The sequence below is a fragment of the Schistocerca piceifrons genome, chromosome X (genome assembly GCF_021461385.2).
Source record: "Schistocerca piceifrons isolate TAMUIC-IGC-003096 chromosome X, iqSchPice1.1, whole genome shotgun sequence".
In the NCBI taxonomy this organism is placed as follows: domain Eukaryota; kingdom Metazoa; phylum Arthropoda; class Insecta; order Orthoptera; family Acrididae; genus Schistocerca; species Schistocerca piceifrons.
The window spans coordinates 867,514,249-867,526,827 of NC_060149.1; positions in this window are offsets into that span (position 1 = coordinate 867,514,249).

Genomic DNA, 12,579 nt, shown 5'->3' on the forward strand with positions numbered 1-12,579 from the left:
GAGCAATGCTGTTTTGGTTGATGTTGCAAGGTCAGTTCAATCAATCATCCAGACTGTTGCCCCTGCAACTTCTGAAAAGTCTGCTGCCCCTCTTCAGGAACCACGCGTTTATCTATCCTTTCAACATATACCTTTCCATTGCGGTTGCACCTGTGCCAGGTCCATGGTTCATGTGGGTAGGGGGGGGGGGGGGATATTGGGTGAAATAACATTGGAAATAAATCGTTATTGAAGAACTACAAAACAATTTTAAGACTGCGTCTACGAAAATTGGCGTTTGACTTGTGGTCTACGGCGCCTAGTCACGGTCCGCGCAGCTCCCCGCGTCGGAGGTTCGGGTCCTCCCTCGGGCATAGGTGTGTGCGTTGTCCTTAGCTTAAGTTATGGTTCAAATGGCTCTGAGCACTATGGGACTTAACATCTGAGGTCATCAGTCCCCTAGAACTTAGAACTACTTAAACCTAACTAACCTAAGGACATCACACACAGCCATGCCCGAGGCAGGATTCGAACCTACGATCGTGGCAGTCGCGCGGTTCCGGACTGAAGCTCTAAGAAACCGCTCGGCCACCGCGGCCGTTGAAATTCAAGTCCTTAGGTGGTGAAATCGGTAGTGAAAATTATTAATACAGTATTTCGTTACATTAAAAAATTTTAGAAACTATTTCTAAACTATGTCTGGCGTGAGGTCAGTCGCTTGACGGCGCGTTTCGGCGCGGGCCCGCCCGTTGCCGGCGCGCCGTAAGGCACGGAGGCTCGCACTGGGGCGTATCGCTTCCAGTTGAGCGTGCCGCGGCAGTCCTCACAGGGGAAGTGATGTGTGTCTTATAGCCTCTCCTTCCCAAGTGGCTCTTTCCGCCTTCCCGTGGTGCCAGATGTTAAGCTCGGCATTCTGCCTTGCGACAAAAGGGAGAGCTGCGACCCAACCCGATGCAAAAGCGAAGGGTGCGTGGCACAGGGGGAGCTTTGTCAAGGGATCGAACACCAGTCCCTCTCTGTTGGCAGGGTACAGACCATAAAGTGCTCTGCATGCCGGAGACCTCGTTTGTCGGCGTGGGATCGCGGCGCGACTCGGAGAGGGTGCTTCGTTGCGCCCCTGGGCAACCGGGGCGTGTTCTACCAAACCCAGGAGGTGGTGACATCGCCTGGGCTAGGTTGGATGGGTCCAGACCGCTGAACGACTGGGTGACCGTCCCACCACCTGAGTGGGAGTGGGTCCTTGGCCGAGAGGTGGAAGCTCAGGTTAGTAAGTGGCGAAGGGCGAGAGGTGCATCCGCCTCTCCGGAGTGCGGGGTGCACTTGCCGAGGAGCGTCGGGTGAAATCGACGATGACGGAGCCACCGAAGGGGACCAGTGCGCTGGCCACGGCGTGTTGAAGCCTGCAGTTCGAAGAGTGCCCTTGGCCTTGGGGCGAGGCCGGTGGGCGAGCTGCAACGGTCCCCCCCCCCCCCCCCCCCATGCCAGGGGAGCCGGTCCGGGGCAAGAGACGGGCTCCCAACCTTTTTTCACTCGTCAATCAACATGCTGACCAAGAGACGAGTGATTCGAGTGCGACTTCAAGGGCGAGTATGTCTACCGTCCCTACCTCGCAGGAGGAAATGGGACATGACGATGAAAATGTGTACGACAGACATTCTCGAATTAGCCAAATTCTAGATTCCAGCATAAAGAATGGAAAAATAAGCCACGCTGCGGTCCTGGCAATAAAGAATGAGCTCGCTGCCTGGGCTATTGCCAATGCGAAGCTTGAGGGGCGTCTCGAGGAGCTGGAAAAAGAAAATGCCAGACTAACACAACAGCCAGTCAAGACATGGGCCGGAGTGGTGGCGCAAGCCGCCACGAAGGCTCAAACAACAAAAGAAACAATTGCTAAGATCTCTCACAAACCAGACACGGCAGTCTTTCTAAGACCGCTGCCTGGTCAGACCATTAAAAAGGTGCAAGAGATCTTTACAACCACAACCGACCCGGCAAGACATAAAATCAAAATTAACAAAGTGGAAGCCACAAAAAATGTAGTAGTTGTAGATCTTGCCACCGAGGAAGACAGGGACAAAATACTAAACAACTCTAAATTAAAAAAGGCTATCAAATGTGAACCAACCAAGAAAAGAAATCCTCTGGTGATATTGTATGATGATGTACCTGTGGCCTTAACAGAAAGTGACATATACGAAACAATGTATAACCAAAACTTTGAAGACATCGAATGGGAAACGTTTAAAAATGAATTCAAACTGCGTTTCATAACGGGACCTCCGGAACGGGATGTTGTCCATCACGTCACCGAGGTCTCCGGCAAGATGTGGCGTAAACTTACCCCTATGGGGAAAATATACATCGGATTTCACGCAATCAATGTCAGAGACTACTTAGTAGTCCCCCGATGCCACAACTGTGGCGATCTGGACCATGTCCATAAACACTGTGATAGGAAGCCGGCCTGCTCCAGGTGTGGGGCAGAGGACCACACAAGGAAAAATTGCAATAAGAACGCAACCTGCATTCCATGCGCAAAAAGGGGAAGAAACCCCTGTAATACCACTGGTAAGAACTGCCCAACGTACAGGATGCTAGAGCAAAGACTAATTTCCCGAAATGACTAGGGCTGAGGCCATACCTGAACTCAGGAAGCCAAAAAGGAAATCCCCAAGCAAGAGGATGAGGGACGCTCTGAGGGCGAACAAATTCAAAGAATTTATTCAAAAAATCACGCAATCACGATCTCTGACGATAACGATGAAAGACGTTTGCATACAAACCGACCCATGTGAAGAAGACGCTTCCTCTCCTCCCTGCTGGGGACCTAGGTCGAACCACAAGCATTCTCGACCACACAGGCATCATGTACTTGGGAGTTCACAATCTCACTGCAAAGAATCAGTAACAACCGAACATGTCCAATGTAATGAAGTGAGCAGCACAAATCCATCCTCAGACTCACCATCCCAGAGAGGAATGGGAATTGACCCCCTACGAATATACCCCAACCTGGAGCATGTATTGCGATTATCAAGATTACAGGAGCCGGCAATCCTCACTACCGCACTGAGACATGTGGTACGTGTCGGCCACGAGTACGGCAGAGACGTCATCTTTCCAGTAATGGAGGCTGTGGACAGAATCCAGCTCAAGACAATGAATCTCCCCACCGACTTCAGAGCCCTGCGAGATCTAGTCAAAAAGGTTTTCGAAAGAAGAAATGAAAAATTAGACATAGATGAATTATACTATCAATCCGTAATAACAAATGGCAGAGTAGCCCACGACTGGTCCAAAAACTGGCCAGAATCACACATTCATACCTACTTCCCACGTGAACCAACTAAACGTGGGTCAGATCAACACCCACAATAGAAAACTAGTCTTGCTGGAACTCCGGAAGGTGGTGGAAGAGAAGAGTCTAGATGTACTGTGTTTGCAGGAACCGTACTCCCAAGCGGGGCGGATCCCATTCATGGCTGCCAACTGGCAAGTAATACACTCTGACACAGAGCCAAAAGCTGCAGTGGTAATTATCAACAGAACATTTAGAGCCACAATCCTTGCACAGTTTTCTGGCGAACACTGCAATGTCGTGGAACTGCAAACACCCACAGGAGTGTTATACATCTCCAACATATACTTTCAATATGGAAGGGAAATAGACGAGTTTTTGGAGACACTTACACAAGTTGCCACGGCATTGCAGGGACGCAGGATGCTCGTGACGGCAGATATAAATGCAAAGTCCCCCTATGGTTCAGTGGCACACACGACGATCGCGGGCTAAAGGCTGAGGAGACAATCATAGCATTGCAACTGGTGGTTGCCAACCAACAAGGGAACCCCCCCCCCACCTATTCTGGCGGCGGGGGAGAAGGCACAAATATTGATGTTACACTAGTAACACCAAACCTCATCACAAAAGTCGCCAACTGGAAAGTGTGGGACAGAGCAGCCACCAGTGATCATAACTTAGTCACCTTTACTATTGGGGACAGGGAGTGCCACTGGGACATGGGGTGGGAGCTGCAGCTCAGTTACAACAAGACCAACTGGGACCATCTCGCGGAAGAGTGCAACATCCCGGCATTGCTGGAGGGTGACGAAAACGTGGAAGAGTACGCCGAAGAACTGGCACAAGCGATCACCAGGGCGGTGCGAGCTGCTGTACCAACCAGGAGGAGAGCCGTTGCGGCCACCCCCACACCATGGTCGGTCGAATTAGGACAGATGCGCCAGGCTGTAAGGAGGGCAAGGAGGTACTACCAGCGGAGTGTCGTCTGGGGACAAAAACAAAGATGGCTGCAGATCTATAGAGAAAGCAAGGATCAATTTCAGCAGGAGCTTAGGGCAGTAAGGTTCAGAAGTTGGGAAAATTACGTGAAAAGCCAATTGGCTACAGACCCTTGGGGAGTCCCGTACAAACTGGTACGGGAAAAAATAAGATCACCCATGATGCTATCCACCGTCAGGGACGGGGACCAGATAATGGGCACATGGCAGGAAACTGCTGAGGCCCTCCTTCGGGTCCTGTTACCTGACGATGTGAAGGAAAATGATACAGAAGAACAGAAAATAATAAGGAGAGAATACCTAAGGGATTATGACAATAATTTCAGAACTTACCCTTCTCTGAAGAAGAGGTTGCTGCCCAGATCAAGGCCCTCAAAAGGGGAAAAGCTCCTGGCCCGGACGGCATTACTGCGGAGGTGGTGCAATTCCTTGCCCCCCAGCTCGTAGCTCCTCTCACTAAGTTATACAATGAGTGCCTGAGACTCGGGAAATTCCCAGCAATATGGAAAAAAGCAAATATAATTATCATCAAAAAGGGTCCAGATAAAGATCCTACCGAAATTAAGTCATACAGACCCATCTGCTTGCTAGACATACTGGGCAAACTTTTTGAGAGGCTACTGGCAAACAGACTGACAGCACACCGCATGCTGTGCGGGATGAGTGACAGACAATTCGGTTTCCGGTCTGGGCGCTCTGCGTTTGACGCAATCGCCCTGGCCGCCGAGGTCTGTGGCTCCACCCCGCACAAGTATGTCGTCGGCATCATGGTGGACATCAGTGGCGCCTTCGACAACCTGTGGTGGCCCTCACTCTTTTCCTGCTTGCGGGAGAAGAACTGCCCAGGGCTACTATATGGCTGTCTGAGGAGCTATTGTGCAGACAGGGAGGTCTGGCTGGTCTGGCTATCGGCCCCTAGCGGCATAGTCAGGAAGGCTTTGACCAAAGGATGTCCTTAAGGCTCTGTCTTAGGACCTCTCTTTTGGGACATCAACATGGAGCCATTACTGGAAGACCTGAAGAACAGTGACGATATGCTAGAGGTCATAGCATACGCAGACGACCTCCTCCTGCTGGTCGGCGGTCGAAGCCGCGAGGACTTAGAGCCCAAAGTGGAGACAGCCATAGCTGTACTTACATCATGGTGTCATAAAACCAAAATGACGATTGCGCCCAGTAAATCTACATACCTACTCCTCAAACGCCAACTGGTCAGAAACCCTACTGTAAGAATTAATGGCACGCCAGTTCTTCGGCGCCGCGAGGCCCGATATCTAGGTGTAATCATCGATGAGAGGTGGAACTTTGCATCTCACATTGATACAGTATCTCAAAAATCCTTGGTTTTACTAAACAATCTCATTGGAATCGGTCACAAACGATTTCACCATCCACCCAACTTAATCAAATTATATCATAATGCTATCTTGACCTCAATAGTAGGATAGGGATCAGGAGTCTGGGCACACAGACTCACGAGGGTCGTGCCTGCAATGGCCGTAAGAAGAGTGCAGCGGAACATGCTCCTACGTTCAGCAGGGGCCTACAGGACAACACCTGCGGGAGCGCTTTTAGTGCTAATGCGGATCTGTCCACTGGACATAAAAATTCGTGAGCAGGCCGCCTGGTACTGGGCGAAGAAGGAGAACAGGGACAAAATTAGGGAGATACTTGGGGTTTATGCTGGGGATAAGAACGCCATCAAAAAGAGAGGGATCGAACTGTGGGAGAAACAGTGGAGCAACGAGGATACGGGACGCAGAGCCTATGACCTGCTACCGGACATAGAGGAACGGATAAAACTTACATTTTTCACGCCTATGACAGGAATGCTGCACTTTCTTACTGGACATGGACCATACCCAACATATCTATGTCGGTTTGGAAAGCAGGCTACACCCGCGTGTAACTGTGGTGCTGTGCAAGGCACCCCAGAACATGTGGTGTATGAGTGCCACCTCTTCGATGACGTAACCCATGACCTAAGACAACAGCTACCAAACAATGACACGTACCACTTGCTAAAGCACGACAACACTTTCAACATCTTAAACAAACTCACAGATGAAATATCGAAAAAAGTCCTTAAGAACTTTTTAAGGGACAATCATTAAAAGCAAACATTTCTTCACCGACTCAGACTTCGTGCGCTCTTCCTGTACCGCCGGGTAGGGACTTGGCCAGCCGCTTCACGGCTAGAATCCGCCTTGCCCTGGACTAGGAGGGAGCGGGGTACAAAAACACCGGACTGGAACACGCACCAATTATGACTTATGTAATTTAGATTAGATGTAAGAGAAAGGATAATATCTTAGAATAGACTGCAGCGATACCAAATTGAGAGCCAGCCAGCCCAGTGCCAGGGGCACGCCCACTGGGATTACCTCAGTGGGCCAGGCCAACATCCATCAGGTTTATAGTAGCACTGGCACACCTGTAACGCTGCAGGCAGCATTAAGTTTCCTTGTAGATTAAGTAGCTTAGAACCACATAGCGGTAAGATTATAATAATAATAATAAAATCACCTGTAGTGTAGAATAGAAAGCTGCATTTCTTTGTATCATCATTAGGACCCACTAATGTAGTTAGGTAGTGGGTTAATATGTATAATACAATGAATTGAATAAAGAAATTAAAAAAAAACAACAAAGAAAACTATTTCTATGAAAATTAGTATTTGACTTTTCGGTTAGATATACAGAAATATGTGTTAGGGGATGAAAATTCCTACGGGAATATGACCGCAAGAACGCAGATGGCAGGATAAACAGAAACCTTGCTCCAGCTACCAGAATCGTTCCTTGGTCGGAAGTACATTCGGGAAAGTCCTTGCTTCTACGGCTTTGATTAGCGTGAAAAGTGTAGAAGATGTTTCACTTTGAGAACAACATAAAAATTTGAATAAAGAAAAACAATCTGTTCCAGCGAAGCTGCTGGCGCTAATCTAGGATGTACTATACCTGGAACTATACACGTGGTGTTTCGCAGATTAAAATCCGTTAGACTTGAACGTTGGGGATACTTTCACAGTTTCATAACGGAGAAAACCGTTCGCTCACGTACACTGAACCAGACATTGAACCAATTTTGCTGACTGGTCCGTGCAATCTAGCACTGTAAATTCCTGGATTGGACTAACAGGACATTGAGCCGGGCACTACATTATATGTCTGTCAAGTCAGAGGTAATGTGGAGGTACATCAGCAGCCACAAGCGAGAACGACCTGACAAATAAATTGAAATCGGTCATCGACATGCAAACCCTTGAAATCTCTTTCAGAACTCATGACGAAGTTTTTCAGTTATTGAAACGGAAGTAGTCACGTGTGGTCGAGAAATAACTGCCATGAGTTACGAGACATGTTCTATGTCATGAACATGAAGCTGATTTTTCCATAGAATTAACTTCGTTTCATAGCATCGATCTTGTACCCCATATCTGTTAGAAAATCATTCTCCCCTTCCGTTAAAAGACTTGATGAAATCAAATAATTGGCGATGTTGCACATAAAAGATTTTGTCACTGCTCTGTTTTCTCTTAACTCACAAGGAAGCCCTTGAGTGCAAGATCGCACACAACAATGTGTTAACGCATTCGTATACAATTATGACGACTGTTAATCTGGATGGTAAATTGGGCGGAAAGTTATTTATTGTCCAGCGAAAACTTGGAGATGCTCTGACCCATATGATTCTTTATCGTGTGCGTGATCTTGCGAGGACAGAAGGGAATATTTATATCATTGCAAACAGGATTGGGAAAATGGGCGTAAGAGAACTACAAATATGATACGAACACTGCTTCTGGCCGAAATCTGAATAAAATAACTTGCTTTTGCTTGATTCCTCGTCTGCGTAGAAAAATCGGACTCCCTTAGAGGAAACTATACTTTCTGAGAAGTGTGTGACTTTGCAGTCCATACGACTTGGTACCAGTGGAAAAATTCAGCCTCTGGATGTTGGATTTTTCCGTACCTATAAAACATATTATCCCACTCTCTGCAGCTACACCTTAAAGGATAGGCAGTTTCACCGTAATCTCCACGACAGACTGTTCCGCATTCGGTTGCATGCCATCACATTCCGTTAGTTCTCATCACCCCGTTACACCAACATTATTCTATATGCATTCTTTAAGAGTGGATATCTAGCTGAACGTCTTGCACGGTTTGTAACTCCCAAGGACTTCGGTTTCTATCTTGATGGTGCGAACCTTTGTGATCACTATAGCGTGCCATTTTTCGCTATGTGTTCATGGTGCAATTTAATGGTTTTGTTTCGAACATTTCTCGAATGTCGACCATGTCTATTTTTTAAATGTAGCACGTATATCCCATGGACGGTTAACCTATTTTTTTATCGCTCTCCTGATGAACATGGCGAGTCAGTAGCAGCTAATATTTTTCCTGTCATGATTGACAACACAACAGAATCAAATGAGCCTTACTAAAGACTGAACTTGCGACCTCGTACTCAAGGCGTTCCTTGTCAGTTTTTTCCCTAATCATATCGTCTTTTGTGCCTGGTGTTGTAACAATGTTCCAGTGAATGTTTTTCCCACTCATAATATTGAGATGGTGTGGAAAATGATCAAATGAGTGTGTATTCCTAAGGAACCAGAGTGCTGAGGTCCTCGGTTCCTAGGCTTACTCACTACTTAAACTTACTTATGCTAAGAACAACACACACACACACACACACACACACACACACACACACACCCATGCCCGAGGGAGGACGCGAACCTCCGACGGGAGGGGCCGCGCAATCAGTGACATGGAGCCTCTAACCGCGCGGCCACTGAGCGCGGGGTTGTGTTCAGAACTTTGCGTGGCGTTCAAAACGCAGTTACCGTTCAGCATTGAATGACGCGACTTGTCTAATTTTTCTTATATTGAACAAGTGCGTAGGCGCAATGGTCACTCAGAACGTACATCTAATTTAACACATTTGGTATTGCTCGCAAACAGTGACGAACGGACTACTTGGCTCCAGCGGCGTCCGTTTCTCCCGCCCCTCCACGCCCCACGGCCCTACTCGCCGTAGCGCTCGGAGCGCCAGGCAGGAACGCGGCCGGAGCGCTCGCTGTTTGGCCAGGCTGGTCTACATAGCGCCGAGTCACTTTTCTTAAAATAATTTTGAACCTGGACTGCTAGTAAGGTCTTCGATGCCATCCTCTCCCGCCGTATTCCCCGTCACCTTACCCAGCACCACCTCCTTCCCCTTACCCAATGTGGCTTCTGGCCTTCCTTCTCTGCTGACGACCAGCTCCTTAACCTAACGAATCTTCTTTCCCTCCAACTTAACTCCCGTCGCTCCACTATTTTTGTTTCCCTTGATCTCCAGAACGCCTATGACTGTGTCTGGCAATCCAGGCTCCTCTTCAAACTCCAGGCCTATGCTCTCCCCATCAACTTCGTCCGTCTCGTTGCTTCTTTCCTCCCCCATCGTCCCTCCTATGCGACTATCCACAATTCCAACTCCCGTACTTTCTGCTGGCGTGCCCCAAGGCTCTGTCCTTCCCTCTCTCCTCTATCTCCTGTACACTGCCGATATGCCCAAACCTCCCCCTGTTCATCTTCTCCAGTTTGCTGATGATGCTGCCTTCCTAGCCCTTTATCCTACCCTTCAACGGTCCCAACGTACTCTCTAAATCCACCTTGACCAATTCACTGCTTGGTGCAACCAGTGGTTCCTCCATATCAACCCCTCCAAGACCCAGGAAATCATCATAGGCCGCACCACCAGCTCCTTCCATCTCCATGACTTCTACCTCACCATTTATGGCCGTTCTATCCACCTCACTCCTACTCTCAAATACCTTGACCTCACCCTTGACCGCCACCTCATCTGGACTCCCCATCTCCTTACCATCCGAAACAAAGCTCACAACAGACTCTGTCTCCTGAAATGACTGTCTGGCTGGACGTGGGGTCCGCATCCTTCCACAATCCTTCACACCTACAAATCCTTGTTCTGCCCCATCCTCTGTTATGCCAGCCTAGCTTGGATTTCCGCCCCTCCCCGGTTCTATAAAGCCCTTCAAATCCTCAAATGCCATGCACTCCGCCTCGCCTTCCGCATCCGCCTTCTGTCCCCCACGCGCATCCTCTGACCTCATCCCCTTCCCCCACCTTCTCCTTTTCCTTGAACACATCCACACACTATATATTGTCCGCCGCCTTGATCCCCCTCACCCCCTGGTGTTTCCCTTCCTCTCCACCCCCAACCCGTTGCCACCTCTTTACTGCTGTGTCTCCCCATCTCCACACCCTCCACCTCCTTTCCCAACGCAACTTCCACCATCTACCCCTCCCGGATGATGAACATCGCCCTGACATCTACCCTTCCTACCAACTCTAACCCCATCTTCCTACCTTCTCCTCAGGGCTCCCTCTCCTTCCCCTCCCTTCTCCTCAGTGGCTTCCCCCTCCTGCTCCCCCTCTCTCTTGTACTCCTTTTCAGTGACTCTGCACTCCCTCTTGCCTTGTCTTCCCTCTTCATCTGCTGCCCCACCAGTCTCCTGCCTCTTCGTGTACCTGCTGACGCTCCTACTCTCTTCATCCAGCCGCCTCCCCTGCAGGCCCCTTGCGCTCCCGTCCCTTTCCATCCTCTCAGACCTCTCCCTCGGCAGGTCCCACCTGGCAGTTTTATACTTCACTGTGTGTGCTCCAAGTGGGTTTCAAGTGTGTTGTTCTGGAGTGTTTTTAATACTGTGGCCGACTTTTAACCTGTGCATGTGCATTCAGTGTTTTCTTTTCGTTTTAAGCACCGCCAACTGTTTTATAACTTTATGGTGACATTTTTAACTGTCCCCCCATGAATGTCTCCCTGTCAGTGTACTTTTACCTCCATTATCTCCCCTTACTCTGTTTTATGGTCCCCTTTTTTTATCTCCTTATATAAGTAGCACTTTATTCTTGTTTTAGTTGTCATGTCACTCGGCTGAAGAGCGGCGGATTGTGCCGCTGACAGCCCTTCCCTGCCCATATGGGGCAGGGGAATGAAATCACAGTATATATGAGGTTTCAAAGATTTTTTCCAGCACGAAATTCTGACTCGAAGTGTCTGCAGGCTGATAGGAGGTGCACCTGTTTGGTAAAACATCCACACTCTCATCTCTGTATGACTCATCATCTACTTCCAGCAAGTCTTAAACGACTGCTTGATGAAGGAGACGAGTCTTTGCCCGAATCAGTTGAGTGCTGTGTTGGTTCAGAAACAGGTCTCCTTGTTTGCGCTGACGTACCTCGTGGTAGGAGGGCCAGAAAACCTAAGGCTTTGGTGGGGATGTTTTGCACGTTTCCAGAGAATGGAGGTTAAAGATTTGCCCTACTGCAAGAATTGCCAGTGTGATATGATTTTTGAAGGGTGACCATGTGCAGTCTCGTTAATTTGAACCACTGAATTTATCAGCCTAATATTGAATTTTCGTGAGAATCTTTTGGTCCGTGTACCGACCTAAGGTTCCATGTTCATTAGTGCAGGGCTGGGTTGAGTAGATAACTTGTATGTTTTTACTCGAAAAATTCGCAGTTTAATGCCGGCCACGGTGGTCTCGCGGTTCTAGGCGCTCAGTCCGGAACCGCGCGACTGCTACGGTCGCAGGTTCGAATCCTGCCTTGGGCATGGATGTGTGTGATGTCCTTAGGTTAGTTAGGTTTAAGTAGTTCTAAGTTCTAGGGGACTGATGACCGCAGATGTTAAGTCCCATAGTGCTCAGAGCCATTTGAACCATTTCGCAGTTTAATGAAGATAAATGTGTGGTTATGGCTTTCCAGAATTTGTGCGCTCTTACGCATTATGCTGTGGGTTCATTTTTGTGAATTTTAGTGCGCATTATTTTACTCATGCTACTTGCAGTTCATTTTTTTAATGAAATATTTTAGATTCGTGGCTAAGCCATAATGGAATACATTATGATTTCACTCATCAGAGACCAGTGGACTGATGTTACGGAAACTGGAAACGGATAGATATTTTTCTAACAAGACGTCCGCTAGGTGCTGCCACACTAAGGTGTTTTGTGCTATGGTTACTAGATGTCACTTTTCTACATTATTAATCAGCTAAAACAATCACCCAAACGGTTTTGCAGGATGTCCTTGAACGGCTGCCAGGGTCCACAAACATATTATTATCGGTATTTCATATCAATATTATTGATCGAATTTGAAATTTTAAAATGCTACAATATTTTACTAATTAACAGGTATAGTCTTACGTTACATGTTTAACACAAGAAGCCAATTTTTAAATTTAGGAACAGTGTACATGTCTTGAGGCAGAGTAACTCACCC